Raw genomic sequence first — 16600 nt, 5'->3', positions numbered from 1 at the left:
CTCCGAATTTTGAAGAGCGAGCATGATTTTATAGTATCATACACGTTTTCTAGCTCGACGTATCCTATGTACATGTCTGGATATTTCTTATCAAGTTCAACGTCAGAACCGCTTCTCTTGGAGGGTTTACCTTTCTGAAAGCCATACTTATCGCCATCTAACAGATTATCAATTTTTTTCCAATCTACGACATATTATTATTACTAGCAATTCGGATGTAACAGACGATAAAGTAACAGAGTGAGTTCTCACAGCTGTCTTCCTTCACAATTGTGTGAATGACATTTTTCCGAAAGTTTAATGATACGTTTTAGTCTCATAGATTCAACACACCAACTTGAATAGTCGTTTCTTCCCAACCTCCCCTAATGATAACAGAAATTCCGAAGTGATATTATCTATTCATTTTGCCTTTTTGATTTCAAGTCCTCCAAATTAAAATGTGGTTCATTTTACTGGATCACCCACGTCTTCCCATTTCATCTTCCATCATGACATCAGACAGTTTCTAACTCTCCTCTATTCCCCTCTTAACGTTGAAGTTCTTGGTTTTTATATTACAGACTGTTGTATGACTCTCCCATATGCTAAATTAGTCGTTCCGTTGACGATTACGTTTTCGATTCCTTCACAATTTTCGTACAGCCATTTTCCTTCAGCTTCTGTCCACTTTATTCATCTAATTCCTAAGTGACTTACATTGCATATTTCCGTCTGTCCTTCATTATTTTTGTACTTCATTCATTCGTTGACCATATGAAATATTTTTTCTGTTACGCAAGGTTTTCCGCAATATGTTTGTTCAACTTCTGTGATTCCCCTTTTCGTAGATGTCCATCCTCCTCAGATAAACTGCCTAATATTCTATTAGTTCTCGCAAAATCTACAGCCTCAGAGAACTTTAAACGCGAGTCGTCATTCCTCACTACTTCAGTATCCCACTTCTCGGAATACTTACAGTTGTGGCCGAGTCTCTTAACATTCAACCTACTTTCATAATTACAAAGCTTTTATCCGAGTCTATATTTATTTACTTCTGGGTACGCTTTACAGCCTAATATCTAATTTTTGAATCTCTGTCTCACCATGATGTAATACATCTGGAATCTTTCCGAGTCCCAGAACCTTTTCCAGCTATATACTCTCTTCTTGTGATTTTTGAGCACTGTATACACTACTGCTAGCTGAAATTTATTTCAGAAGGTCATTCTCCTCTTTCAGTTGTGTCACCAAGCGAATATTCTCGCGTAACTTCCTTTCACTACTTCTGCTTTTGCCTCCTTCATTATTATTAGATTATTATCACTCTTTACATACAGAATCACCCGATGAATATCTTTGTATACTGTCTCTAAGTCTTCCTCTTCTGCTTCTGATGGAAGGATGTCTATCCGAAATTTTGTTGTTGACGCTAGTTTTATGCCGATTCTGATGACAACAACTGTATCACAAAACTGTTTACATTAAGTCATTCTCTGTCCCATATTCCTATTCGGAAAGAAACCTAGTCCAGTTATAATATTTTCTGCTGCTGTGGTTATTACCCTATACTGGTCTGAGTAGACGTTATCTTCTTACCATTTACTTTCAATGACACGCACTGTATGTACGCTGCATTTCCCTTTGCAGATTTCCTCCCTTACCTACCACGCTCAAATAACATCAACATCCAAAACGTAAAATGTTACCCTTTCGTTGATTATTCTATCTTTTTACCATGCTTACCTCTAAATTGACAATCCTCTCCCTAAGTTCAGAATGGTGAACTAATTCCAAATCTTCTGTCAAAGGGGGGATCATAGTGACAGGTTTTGGGGTACAGGTCACTTGTCCTGTGACTATAATTATTTTATCCTTAATGGACTCATGCCCATTGTCTTTTACATCACCAAGCCGTTGCGCAGTGTTGATTCTTTTGCCTTTTTGGGTCAAATTCTCATCCCAATAGAAAGACAGTGCTCTGAATCTCTGTCCGTTCATCCACCATCTTTCATAAGGCCATTGAGAGAATTAGGACGATTCCTGATGCAGGAGTTCGATTGCCGTCATTGGTGATGATTTTTATTCAGAATTTAAGCAGCGTACCCATGACGTGTAGGTTACTAGCTAAAGACGCCTTACATACGGAGAAGAAGGAAAACCTGAGGAAGAAGCTGATGATACTGCGTATAGACCTCACGTGTTTGTCTAACAAATGCGCACTGTGATCACTATGTTCGGATCGCTAAGAAACGGCTTACTAAGATCTGCTCGTCAAGACCTGATTCCTAGACTCATTTACTGAGACTTTTGCATTCGCCGTCATATGCTCGTTAACAATGGCCCAGCCAGTGAAGGGAAAGACGTGGCGCATGCTACCCTCTCCGCCTTTCCACCAAACAGAGAAAACTATGAGAAATTTTGTTGACATAAAGCCAGATAGATAATGGACGCCAACTACTCAGAGTCATACTTTGAGAAAACACGAATCTTCTTCGCTCTCCGCCGCTCGTTTCCTTAAAAACGGAACTGAGAGATGGCTCTCGCTTCTAAAAGCTTCCAGTGGCGTTGTAACTTCATTTTTTAATGTTTCTTGTTCTATTAGCATCTGCAGTTCAATATCATTAAAAATGTGAATATAGAAAGTGTTTGTACGTATGTGAGTGTTATGTATCTGAGAGAAGAGTAATTTATAAGAACGTAATACAAAATATCCTCTCTCGGTTAAGTACACTGTAGGCAATACCCCTCATGAAATGTTATTGAACATAGTTCTTAAGTATTTTGATTCTTAGTTAGAACGAAATTGTGCTTAGATTTCTTACCCTCCCTTCCCTCTTCCGAGTTGCTAACATGAGTCGTGAAATGATACAACAAACGAAAATCTGTCTAATAATAGAGTTAACTAATCTGATGACCAGTACTCTGTATCAGTGTCACAACAAAGAGGGCAGTGACATTCGTCTGAGGAAACTCCCTCAAGGGTAACGTGCTGCTTGAAGGAGCGTAAGATATCAGAGGAAAATCATGATACGTCGTAGAGATGTGATTAGGGACATGATATAAAGATCTTTTAAGTCTGAGCCATACGGGAAAGAAACCGCAGAAGTTATTTTATCATTGTGCAAGACCTAACAACTTCCAAAGAAGTTTCCCATCCAGCTTCTAAAACATAATAGACATTCGTCACTGAGTTGTCACATATATCATTTTGGAATCTAAAGATGTGAATACGTGAGTGATGCGTAAATCAGAGAACAGTGCCATATTTCGTTATTCATAGACGTCCGAAGCCAAAGCCATGTTTATAAATTTCTTATCATTTTATTTCATTAGTGTTGTGATCTCGTTGCTCATATAGTTTGTATTTAATGTTTCTGGAACTTCTAACCAAGTCTCCACTGCCATTACTCATCGTTCGTTGACGGTAATGGTTTCGTGAAACTGACATTAGTCGGCAGAAGTCAGAGTTAGGTTGTGGAGTCCGCGAAAGCCTGGCATTCCATGGTTCAAACCACCAGCAGCAGAGAACAGTCGTCGACAGCAAGGAGTTTCTAGCAGCAGGTACTTAACATGCTGCCTTCTTAACGTTCGAAGACGCAAAAATATAAGAGATCAATGTGGAATACAGTGGACGATGAAGCTCTGTTGTTACGGCAGATGTCCCCAAAGCTGCCTCTACATGCAGCAAATCACTTTTAAGAGCTTGGCAGATGGTAATGTGTAATGAACCACATACTAAGGTTCATTCCCGCTCTATTTACGAACGTTATCTGAGTAATTTTATCTTCACGACCTTTATCATTCAGCACTGTACTGCTGAAGATCATTTCGTAGCTTCAGTATTGAGTTTCCTAAGCAGGTTGTAAACGTCCAAATGTAACGGCTGTGTATGGTACTTTTTATTTTTGCCTTTGAAGTGCAGTGCGGTCTTAGGCACCTTGCCACGGTTCGCCCGGATCCACCCCTTCGGAGGTTCGAGTCCTCCCTCCGGCGTGGGTGTGTGTGTTGTCCTTAGCGTAATTTATTTTAAGTTAGATTAAATGATGTGTAAGCCTAGAGACCTCAGCAGATTGATCCCGTAGGAACTTACTACGCGCGCAGTCTGGAACCGCTCGACTGCTACGGTCGCAGGTTCGAAACCTGCCTCGGGCATGGATGTGTGTGATGTCCTTAGGTTAGTTAGGTTTAAGTAGTTATAAGTTCTAGGGGACTGATGACCACAGATGGTAAGTCCCATAGTGCTAGACTTTTAACTGGAAGTGCCATCATTCCTTTTTCAAAAGTGTTTTTTCGTTATCGATAAACTTAACAAAATCATGCTTTTTGGGTACCAAAACTGAACCGCAGATTCCAAGACAGCTATGCAAAGCGAAAGCCCACAATTTTGACTGTATATTCCTAAGACCTTCATCTCGAACATCCTTCAAACATTTTTCGACAGTTATCCGTTTCCGACAAACAGACAAAGTTACCCTACTTGTACACGTAAACTAGGTACGTAAAATCTCTTGTGAGGCGAAAACAAAGTTCATAAAGCAATGTAGCATCGAGAAAGACGCTGTAAAGTGTCTCCGTTTAAATAAGAAGGTTTCTGGGAGCCCCATGTTGCAGTACTGAAGAACGTGAAAAGTTTTTGTACACGTCAAATCCGTTCTGAGATGTAAAATTAGCTTAGGGTTATCTCAATTACAGGTACGTAAATTATCAAAAGTTTATTGAACCATGATTTCTTTTCATATAAGTGACATGCCCTGCTATAACATCGAAAAGAAGGGAACGTGTTCGAAAAATGCTCCTATCGAAGCGCAAAAAAAGGGCGAATCTACCACTGTTTTAAAGATTGATTAAGAAGTGAGGTATCAGCTGTAGGACAGAAGGAAGGCGACTGTGGCTGAGAGACAGGAGAAAGTGACATAGAAAAACAAAGAGATTATGAAAATGAGTAATTGAGCGAGACTGGGCAGCTGGGAGTTGATGGATAAGAGCGACTTACAGTGACACACTTGTGGATGTTAGTGAGTCACACTTAGTGGAGCCTGTGGGAGTAGGTGGTGATTGCATGTTAAAACGAACGCGAATATGATCGCATGCCGAAACTGTTTGGAAAAATTTTAAAGTTTCTGAGTATGACAGAATGAGGTAGCTGGTACTCCACTTTTTAGTCAGTCTTTTAAACAGGAACGTAGTCTTCTTTCTTGTACCCGATAGGAGCATTTTTCGTGTGGTGTAATGAATACTCAATGTAGATAGTAGGTAAATACGTTCTTTGACAAAAGAGCTTTACTAATATGAATCACAGGAACCTGTTAAAAGAAATGTAAACAGCATTGTCTGAAAGTGAAGCACGAAATTTTTGAAAACCGGAAAAGAAGACATTGGGGACGTTTGAGAAATGGTGTTGCAAAGGGATGGTACAAATGAAGTGGATGGGTTAGGTTCTGCACATAATCGGCTAGGAATAGATATGTGGAAGGCACCATTAATTGTAAGAATGGACGAGGACAACGCGACGTAAGACGTTAGGGTATATTGCCACAGTATGAAAGGGTGCCAGAGAGAAACAAAATTACAGGTGAATGCAGACAAAACATCCTCTTCTTTCTTTGACTTTTTTTCATTTCATGTATTAAGCAAATTTCCTATTATTGTAATCCATCTCTTGTATTGTCTTCCTATGTTTCTTCATGTAGTGCGTTTATAATTGAGAGCCTTTACCGAGAATCTTTCTCCACATATACGGTCCACATGTTCCTTCCGTTTTTTCCGTTTTTTCCTTTATTTTTTCGTTTCCCTTGTACATCCTTCCGCTCTTATTAGAAATCTCATTTCTTGAGCCGATATTCTACTTTCTTCGCTTCTTGTTACACATGCTTCACTTCCATAAGTACGGTTCTTTCCGAGCTTTGTTCTGGAAACTTTTACGATGGTTCCACATATGCAATTATATTAATTCAATTTTTGGTCCACGTTAAGGTTACATTTGAAACTTCTTTATTTAATTCTTTTTACTTAGACTGAAATAACTGATGACGTAAAACATCTAAATTTAATTCTGAAACTGCTGAGTGAAATTGCTTAATGCAACTAAACCATATAAAACTGATGAGTGAAATTGAATGCAAGTGAACCTGCTGAGTGAAACTGAAAGTACTGTCACTTTGCTCTTTATTTTCATTTCATTTCTGACCTACAGAATTGTTCCCGACAAATATAATTCAAACTTATCCTATTCATTTATCACCCACAATATACAAACGGAACGCAATTTGACTGCAAATAATGAACGCAAAAGAATGGGCCTGAATGAGAAGAAATCCTAACAATAACCCAGACATTTCAAAAGTCACTTACCTCACACAAAATCTTCATGACACGAACTGCAGCAAATACAGCAAGTATACAGCTAGCTAAATAAAAAGAGTCTAATTACTGTAGGATCTAACTACCAATAGGCATATGTTTAGCAAAGGGAAGACTTTGTTGCAGAGCAAACAATGTATTTAGCAGATTTTACCTTAATCATGGGACATCCAGGTCCAAAATGTATACAACAGTCCACAATTCCATTATCATTTTACAATCCATATCCAACCAATATTAAATCTCTATGACAGACACATCCTGACCGCCTGCTGCTGCTGCTAGTACTTCTAGCCTGCATCACTCCTAACTGTTAGCTTCTAACCTCCATCAACTTCTTACCTCCATCACTGCTGACAGCTAACTTCTAACTTACATCACTGCTGGCTATTCACTTCTAACTGCAAGTCCGACCAGCCACAGAGTCTCTTACCGAGAGCGCACAGCAACTTGCAGACCTCCATCTGACGGTTATTTTTATTCTGTGCAGCCAGAGTTAAGTTATCTGAATTTAAAATTACATTTAGTCTGGTGTCACGATCTAAAGGAATTCCATGTATGTTCTACATTTACCATTTACTGATTACTTCACCTGTGTATATACTGAAGAATGTTGGAGAAATACATCATCCGTGTCGCATCCCTTTGGTTGTTTTCATTGGCTTTGCTGTTACATCTCCCATGCCTATAACAATTTCGGCGTTTGTATATAGACTCGTAATAGCATTTATAAGGTGAGAGGGACAACCTCGTTCAACAATGATATTCCATAGCATTTCTGTACTCACATTACCGAATGGTTTTTCATAGTCCACAAGCGAAAGTTTGGTTCTCATATTAAACTCTTGTCTCCTTTCTATAACTTGTTACAGTATAAAAAACTTAGTCAGTAGCTGATTTTCCTTTCATAAAAGCTGAATTTTCTTCAGATTTTCTTTTCTCCATGATATTTTTTAAGTCTTACATTCAGAATTATGGCATATTATTTATAAACTGAACCCAGAAAGCCTATACCTCGATAGTTGCTACATCTAGTTTTACTGTCCTCTGTTAAAGATAGATATTACTTTGGTTCTCGCCAATCTTCTGGTACCTTCTCATTTCTCCAACACTGATTGAATGTGCGAAGAAATCTTAGATGTAGGAATAACTCTCCACATTTCTGTAGTTTTAATTTACTGGTAACTAAACCAGTGGGTTTCCCATTTTTGTAGGTGATAGAGTTTGCGTCAGCACACTAATATCAGTATTGTCCAGGCCTTTTTGTCATTCGGTTCAGATGACGTCTGAATTAAGGTGCTGTCATACCACAATTCTTTATAATGCGTGATCAGTCACTTCTCTTCTATACTGATAAGACATAAACACACATTTTCTTCTATATTGAGTGATTTTCCAACTTCGTCAATGTTCTGTATTTCCATTACTTCCCCAGTACCTCATTAGTTATGTTCGATAAGGCTGTTTTTAAATTTTTCCATTCTTCACCCAAGTCTTCTATAGTTTCTAAACTTACTATTGTCTATTTTATCCGATCTTGGTAGAGATATCTGATGCTGTTATCTTCTGAAAGGTATCTTCTGAAAGGGAAAATTTTTGAACTTGTTCTTCGTTTTGATCCTTAACTGGTTTCTTCGGTTTTCTCAATTTTAAATAGATCTCAATTATTAGGACCCGCAAGACTTAATCTGATTCAGCATCCACTCCTCGATAAGCTGTGGTCCTGTCCAGGAAGTCCGTAACCCATTTTTGTATAATCTGTAATAGTTCTATATGCTCTTCCTGACAAGGGAAACTTGCGTAATCTTTCTTCCTAAAGAAACTATTGGTAATTTTTAAGTGTTTAGAGGTAGCAAAATCTCTGAGTATTTTTTCGTTGCCATTACATATGCTTTCCACAAATTTGTCTATTTTTTGCAATTGCTATATTCCCAATTCCAGCATTGATATGTGCCATAAGTAAAACCTGATATTTACTATATCTTTTTAAGACCAGTTATGTAATTGTTAGTCAAAGGCCCTGGATTCGTCAATTTATACAGATATAACATATAACTCAAAATGGAAAGGCAGCTTCAGTTTTAGCTTCTCGTCGACGAAAAGATCATTAGAAATGTAGTGCAAGCTCGATTGGTGAGACACGGGAAAGAAAATGGGCCATGATCTTGTCAAAAGAACGATTATGGCTTTTTTCTTATGTGATGTAGGAAATCCACGAATAACGTGAATGTAGATGATACAAGGGGTTTTGGTTCACCGTTCTCCCTCATGACACTGTCTTATCACACTGTCAGCTCGCTTGGTTGAACGAATGTGAAGACGTTTGTGTAGGTGTTAAACTGAAATAAAGAGATAGGCGCAGGACTCCATTTACGTTTATATATTTCAAAATTTGCAAACGTTACTCTGAAATCGCACAATATTGTCACAAGTGCCAAAGCTTTCTCGATACGGATGCAACACAGTCCGTGCGCTTCATCATACATTGCCGGATTTCGCCGCTTGTGTTTGCACCTTTGGTTAATTTTGTTTCAAAGGCGTTAGACCCTGGTCCAAGGCGTATTTCTGATTCTAAACCTTCTTAATGTTGGAGAAAACATCAGAGGGTATAAAGACACAAATAGTAGTTTCAAACTCACACAAGCTCTGCAAGACGGACCGATCATACGTACCCATGCAACGGTCGGCCACTTGCAACCTCAGATCGTTGCTTGAGATCGCGTATTTGTACCGACGATTATTATGGGGTTTTTAGTGGGGATGAGTTGGCACTGCTTGTATTATTTAGCACTACGGACCAAAAACATTTCTTTTTTATTTCAGCTCTTATTTTTTCTGTTAAAATTGTTTTCCTGCTTTTGAATTTTTGTGTCCTCTGTGTACATTTTAGCATAGGCTGGATCTTGATGAAACCCTAGTACCAAAACAAAAAAACCAATTTGATGGTTTCGTGGCCTCAGTGCATGATCTGCTACAGCCGATTTATCGGCGTTCAAGACAGTGTTATTGTTCTTATGTTGATTAAGCCGTGTCTTAAACCTCATTTCTGTAGTTCTTTTTTACACTCGACTGCATGTGCAAAGTATTTCATAAAGCACTGCTGTAGCAAGCCTTGGACGTGGTTCCTTGCAGTCTTTACTAACGCAGTTTTCTTGTTGTTTCAAATACTGACAGTACAGCGTCTTCTAAGTATTCTGCTGAGGCGATATGGCCATGGCCGATACACAGCGTACCTACATCCTACTGAATAAAGTCAAACATCAACAGTACAACGCTTAAAATTTGTTTTGAGAGACAAATTTTTGAATACATTGTGAATGAGTTACTTAGGACACTCTAATGCTGACCTTTACCAAAAACGTTACCACCTAATTGAGGTACTTTCACTGATGTCAACCGCTTCCAGTTCTCCCATTCACAATCGTACTTTATAAGTCTATCTCCTTTCGTGAATCGTTTCTACATGATCAACCAACGCCACATACGTTTTCCAATGCTCTACACTACATTTCCGTTAATTCCATCACTATTCCTACATCGAACAAAATAAACTTTACTTAGTCTTAGTTAAACTATAGGTACCTTGTACAAAACTTGATGTCACACTTAATAAACATAGTATTTATTGGTAAAATTAAATTATAAGGGGATCCATGGATAATTAAATGTAATAGTCACAGACAAACACCAATGTGAACAATAGCCTTACATCTTACTCATCAATAAGACGAGTTTTCAACTTACTCTTCATAGTGTTTATGCTTGAGAATGATTATAAGCATGAATTTGTAGGTCCGAATAAGAAAAAAAACAGCAAAAAGTAGTTCTCCAAGTTGATAATGTGAGCCAGAAATACTATTCTAGAGACTAAAATCAACATATGTTCGTTCCTTGGGTCTTTTAAAACAGATCAGTTGTGGTGTCAATTAAATTCACATTCATTATTCGCCAATATTTCTATATCAGCACAAAGACGTTGAAATTTCGAACTCCACAATTTTTTTTTAATGAGGCATTTTCACTTCAATGATGCCAGTGTCAATATTAAAGAGAGAAAAATTTAACTCTGTTGCAGTAGCAGTAAGTGGTTTTTTAACAAAAGCCAACGTCGCTCCGCCGTACCGAAATTCCTGAGACTTGTTGAGAAAAACTTCCTCCGATTTAGAACTGTTGTTTCGAAATAACAAATGCAAAAATCAGACTTATTTTCTTAGCGATGCTTCAACAGGCCTGGAAAGTGAATCAAAGTTTCTCTTTCAAAACCTTAAGCAAAATGAGATATTTTGTTTTGGAATGAAGTAGCTGCATGTAACGTCAAGAAAATTGTTTCCTTTCTCCTGTAGTTTACGATTAAGCTGCGTTAGGCAGACGTAAGACCTTCCATGAAATAAAGTTTTTGGGTCCATTGTTAGTTAAAGATAGTCAACTCCCTTCCCATGGAGAAAAGCGTATTTCTGTCAATAAGGAAGCGAGACGTTTAAAATGTTTCCTTTTGCTAAGCAACGTACCTTGCAGTGCAGCAGAAGATTTGCGTACTCACTATACATTCCAATTAATGCTTCAAATTGTCGACGATGAAAAGCTTTAGATACACTCCTGGAAATGGAAAAAAGAACACATTGACACCGGTGTGTCAGACCCACCATACTTGCTCCGGACACTGCGAGAGGGCTGTACAAGCAACGATCACACGCACGGCACAGCGGACACACCAGGAACCGCGGTGTTGGCCGTCGAATGGCGCTAGCTGCGCAGCATTTGTGCACCGCCGCCGTCAGTGTCAGCCAGTTTGCCGTGGCATACGGAGCTCCATCGCAGTCTTTAACACTGGTAGCATGCCGCGACAGCGTGGACGTGAACCGTATGTGCAGTTGACGGACTTTGAGCGAGGGCGTATAGTGGGCATGCGGGAGGCCGGGTGGACGTACCGCCGAATTGCTCAACACGTGGGGCGTGAGGTCTCCACAGTACATCGATGTTGTCGCCAGTGGTCGGCGGAAGGTGCACGTGCCCGTCGACCTGGGACCGGACCGCAGCGACGCACGGATGCACGCCAAGACCGTAGGATCCTACGCAGTGCCGCAGGGGACCGCACCGCCACTTCCCAGCAAATTAGGGACACTGTTGCTCCTGGGGTATCGGCGAGGACCATTCGCAACCGTCTCCATGAAGCTGGGCTACGGTCCCGCACACCGTTAGGCCGTCTTCCGCTCACGCCCCAACATCGTGCAGCCCGCCTCCAGTGGTGTCGCGACAGGCGTGAATGGAGGGACGAATGGAGACGTGTCGTCTTCAGCGATGAGAGTCACTTCTGCCTTCGTGCCAATGATGGTCGTATGCGTGTTTGGCGTCGTGCAGGTGAGCGCCACAATCAGGACTGCATACGACCGAGGCACACAGGGCCAACACCCGGCATCATGGTGTGGGGAGCGATCTCCTACACTGGCCGTACACCACTGGTGATCGTCGAGGGCACACTGAATAGTGCACGGTACATCCAAACCGTCATCGAACCCATCGTTCTACCATTCCTAGACCGGCAAGGGAACTTGCTGTTCCAACAGGACAATGCACGTCCGCATGTATCCCGTGCCACCCAACGTGCTCTAGAAGGTGTAAGTCAACTACCCTGGCCAGCAAGATCTCCGGATCTGTCCCCCATTGAGCATGTTTGGGACTGGATGAAGCGTCGTCTCACGCGGTCTGCACGTCCAGCACGAACGCTGGTCCAACTGAGGCTCCAGGTGGAAATGGCATGGCAAGCCGTTCCACAGGACTACATCCAGCATCTCTACGATCGTCTCCATGGGAGAATAGCAGCTGACCCCAGGAATGCGTCAATAAAGTTTCCCCTTCCTGGGACAATGAATTCACGGTGTTCTTATTTCAATTTCCAGGAGTGTATAATGGAGTTGAAAAGGGAGGCCCCATTCGGGATTGCTCGGAATCCTTGTGCGTCATCTCTATGACGAGTTGTGCGCGGTTGTGATGAAAATGAGATGAAATATTTAGGGGAAAACAAACACGCAGTGTCCGACGGATGAACACCTCTGACCTTGACCGGAATTTAACCGACTCTTTCATATTCTAGCAGTAGGGCGCTAACCACTAGATCGTGAGCTGTCAACCGAACTTCATAATCTTCAGCACCAAATCGAAAACCCTGCAAATTTGTGTTGGAAAGGGGGTCGCACAAAGCGCTTCTTGGTGAATGGTGCACAAGACTCGTCAAATGATATCGATAAAAGCTGAAACCAATTTAAGGCCTTCAAATTGCTGATTCGCTATATTCGATGATGAAGATGTTGCTGATGTTTGGTTTGTGGGGCTCTCAGCTACGCGGTCATCAGAGCCGGTTATATTCAAAGACATTTTCACCATTCCGTCTTTCACTACTCCAGCAGACAAGGGTGATTCTTTAAGTATTTCAGAGTGTTTACTTTATTCTTAACAGCCCGAAATAGTTCGTTCGGCGCATTTATGAAACAAATATTTATTATGAAACAAATATTTATGTATTCACAGTTGTACACGGTTTTCCTCTCTTAGCAATCACTTGACTAACCACGAAACTTGCAACAGTAAAATTGTTAGAAGACTGTGTCAGTAATTAAATACATAACTTGTCTTCTTGAGACTATTCTGAAGTGCCCCAAATCACTTCTTCTCTACACCACTGATAGGATATTTAGTACTAAATGACACGTGTTTAGTTGTAAAGCTTCTCTCGAAACTTTATTTCCTTTGATAAGTCCATTTTTCCTGACAAACAAGACAGATCGGAGGGCCATTTAAGTAATGATTAACGAGAAGGTCTGGACCCACCCAACTTTAAATTCTTGGTTTACGTCTTTCGATTTTCTTTGGTTCTTCTTTATAGCAATGTTAAAATAGGGCACCGAAAAACTCTTTATTTCGTAATAATAAAACCACCAATACTTAAAAATTACAGTCATCAAGTTAATGACAAGTAACCTGTTAATTTGCCGTTGATTGAAAAAATACAGGTCACATTATGCTTCAAGTAGGTACTTACGTCTCTAGCGCACGATCTGCGGAAGCGAACAGTACTGAGAATGACACAATGAGACTGCTGACTCACTGGCTCACTCAACTCGTGCTCGAATCGCACGCGCCTCCCCCGCGCGTACTGGTCGACCGAAGCTTCGTGACCCCTAAATACGTTCGAACGGTTATAAGAGGAAGCGAAATTACCGGTAATGATGGAATCTTGGAGAGGATGTGAAGTGCTTTAGATAGGGGAAAGTTGACTCGCCAGCCCCTGGGGCGGGTATTTTAAGTGCAGTTCTTGTTTTTCTGGCATTGGCCAAGATATTGCACGCCCGCACGTGGTATTTGGTGGAAAGAGTCAGACTCATGGGTCAAAAAAACCCCATGTGGCTCACGAGTGCATACGTGGAGAAGATGGATTTTCAGAACATGAACATTATATTGCAGCACATTTAAACACACAATACAAAGGACAGAGTTGGAGACATTGGACAAATGCTGTATAGGTCAATAAGGGTAAAAGTCATTGGCTGAATGCATAATGACCTCATTAATCCCATATGGGATATTTTTGCGTCTGCCATCAATAGATATTGTAACCTGAAGTAACTAGTGGACATAAATACATTTTAAAGTAACAACAATGAGTAACTCGTTAGTCTGTTGACGATTGTTAGCACTACAACATGAAAGTTTTATTTCTACTGGTTGCTTGAAGTTCCAGGATACCTGATGACGGCAAATGCGAACTGTTCAAAGTTTTTGCGGACTACCCATATTTTACAAGATGGCTGCATGTCTCCTTCTTGAATTGACGTCACGGCTATTTTAAATAATACGACAACCAAATAATGTGTATTGAACAATATATTTTACGAAGTGTCACGAACATTATACGAACAATAGTGAGGTATATCGACAAGAACAATCATATGCAAGATTTATCATGGGCACACGAGACATACGACAACGGCAGGCATGGAATAACAAAGAGACGAACACAGATACAGACCCTGACGGCGAAGCAGTCACGGATAATGATACACATACGCAGATATAAATGTAAGATAATATTAAGAATTACTGATTTAAGGCAATCGTTATTGTATCTATATATTAACCACCTCTATAACGCCTGCATAACGTATACGAAAAAGCGTAGAATAACTTTTGTTAAACATACAACACAAATAACACATGCACAACATACAGAGCTAAGTCTAATATTAGCAACACGAATACCAATGGCTGCGCTCTACACAATGCGCCCAGGACTTGTATCAAGCAGTTAACAGATAATAAAAACTCATACACAAATATGCACAAATTGTTTGAAGCTAATCAACACGAAAGGTAAAAACAAGTTACCGTATTGTATTATATGGCGCTACGGACTAAAAGGGGCAACTTAATTTTAAGTATTTTTTTAAAAACATATTTACCATTTTTATTTTTAGATTACAAAGACAGACTAAAAATAATTATTGACTTTTAAAACCGAGCTGACCTTTGAAATCCGTGAAAATCGTCAGTTGAACTTTCTTCTCTTCATATACAGGATGGTGATCACTGCCATCGAGAGCAATACTTTTGTCGCACTTCTTGAAAGATTTTACGATAACGTCTCCTCTCACCGTAGACTACGACTGTTTTATCCACTAACTCACTTGTTTGAATGTAGGTCGTTTTAAAGCTCCCTGCGGCGTGAATCCATGTTGGGTTTCAGCTGTCATCCATTTGTTTCATTCCTCTCTCATATAAATTTCAGATGGTTTATTTATCGAGTCAACAATAGATTACAATTGTGAAGTAATTCCTCCCAGAATAACAGCAAGTTCTGTATTTCCTGTTTCAGTTAACTTTCCCAGAGTTTTTGAAATGACTACTAAACTGGTCTGTCACAAGAAGAGATCTCTTCTTCAATTAAGTACCTTTCCTTCTCTCCTGCACACTCTGAATCAACAATTTCATACCAGCCTCATCTGTCCAACTCTTGTCATGTACGTGAACAACAACATCTGGCGGCTTTTCAAAATGTTTTGCGCTTGAAAATAATCATTGGATTAAGTTTAGTAGTGTCAGCACAACGTGAAAGTACAACAGTGTAATGCATTTTTTTCATGTGCACTTGTTTTTATAGATACAATTTTAACACCTTTCTTGGTAATAATTCTGCTACTCAGCACATCGAATGTCATAGGAGTTTCGTTCATGTTCGCTATTAAGTTTAGTTCGAATTGGTTTGCTTTCGATATTCAATAATAAAACGATAGAAATATAACACTCTCTCTTCATGCTCTATGGCACATTTTTTAGACATTTTGGTTTTGATTCGCATACTAAATCCACGACGCTTCATAAGCCTGTAGCACGAACTAACTCCATCCCTCAAGTCTCTAAAGTTCCACTGTAGTGCTAGTTTACGAGCGTGTATTTGAATCATTTTGTATTAAATCCAGTGCCATTTAGACAGTGTCCTTGAATTCATTTAAATACGTCATCGTCTAGTTTTGGTCATGTTTCATTCATACTCTATTTGCACATTCAGTCTTCCTTCTGGGTTTCTGACTCTGGGGCCAAGGGAGAGAGTATTAGCAAGCTTGTGAATCCCCGCAACTCCTGTACTTCGCATCGGTGAACTGCTGCTGCCAGTTGAATCCAGTTTTGCCAAATAGAGATAGGTTTATCGCTGGATTTAATATATGGTCTCTTTGTAGACTGGCGGTAATTTTAAATCGAACACCGGACATTTATATATTGATTTTGAATATAGGACGCACCTGCGTTTTAGAGGCAATTTTTGGAAGAAAATAGTGCTTCTTATACTCTGTAAAGTACTGCTATCTTGGGGTGACACAGGCTCGATTTTATACCGAGCCATCACACCTGATACTGCTTGACCTGTGACTTCTAATTTCTATCTACAAATTTTCCCCTCATCTTGTATTTGCTTCTTAGAACGAAGAATTATGTGGTTTTTCCTTTCCGAAAACTTTTTATGTTTATAATATGTACCTATCTGTATAGTAGCGGTACGCACATAGCTCCACACTACGTTTTGGTGACTGGAATCTGTAACTCACTTCCAATATTTCCTATCATCTTTAAACTTCCTTCAGTTTAGCAAAATTTTGTACATGGCTGCACGTTCAGAGACCGTGAATAGTTTCAATTGACAGAAAACAGCCTTCGGTCACTATTTTTAACGAATTAACCGGTTTTCAACACTGCTAGAAGTGTCTTCCTC

The sequence above is a fragment of the Schistocerca piceifrons genome, chromosome 6 (assembly GCF_021461385.2).
Source record: "Schistocerca piceifrons isolate TAMUIC-IGC-003096 chromosome 6, iqSchPice1.1, whole genome shotgun sequence".
Taxonomy (NCBI): Eukaryota; Metazoa; Arthropoda; class Insecta; order Orthoptera; family Acrididae; genus Schistocerca; species Schistocerca piceifrons.
The sequence above is the reverse complement of the archived record's forward strand: the minus strand, read 5'-3'. Positions refer to the sequence as shown.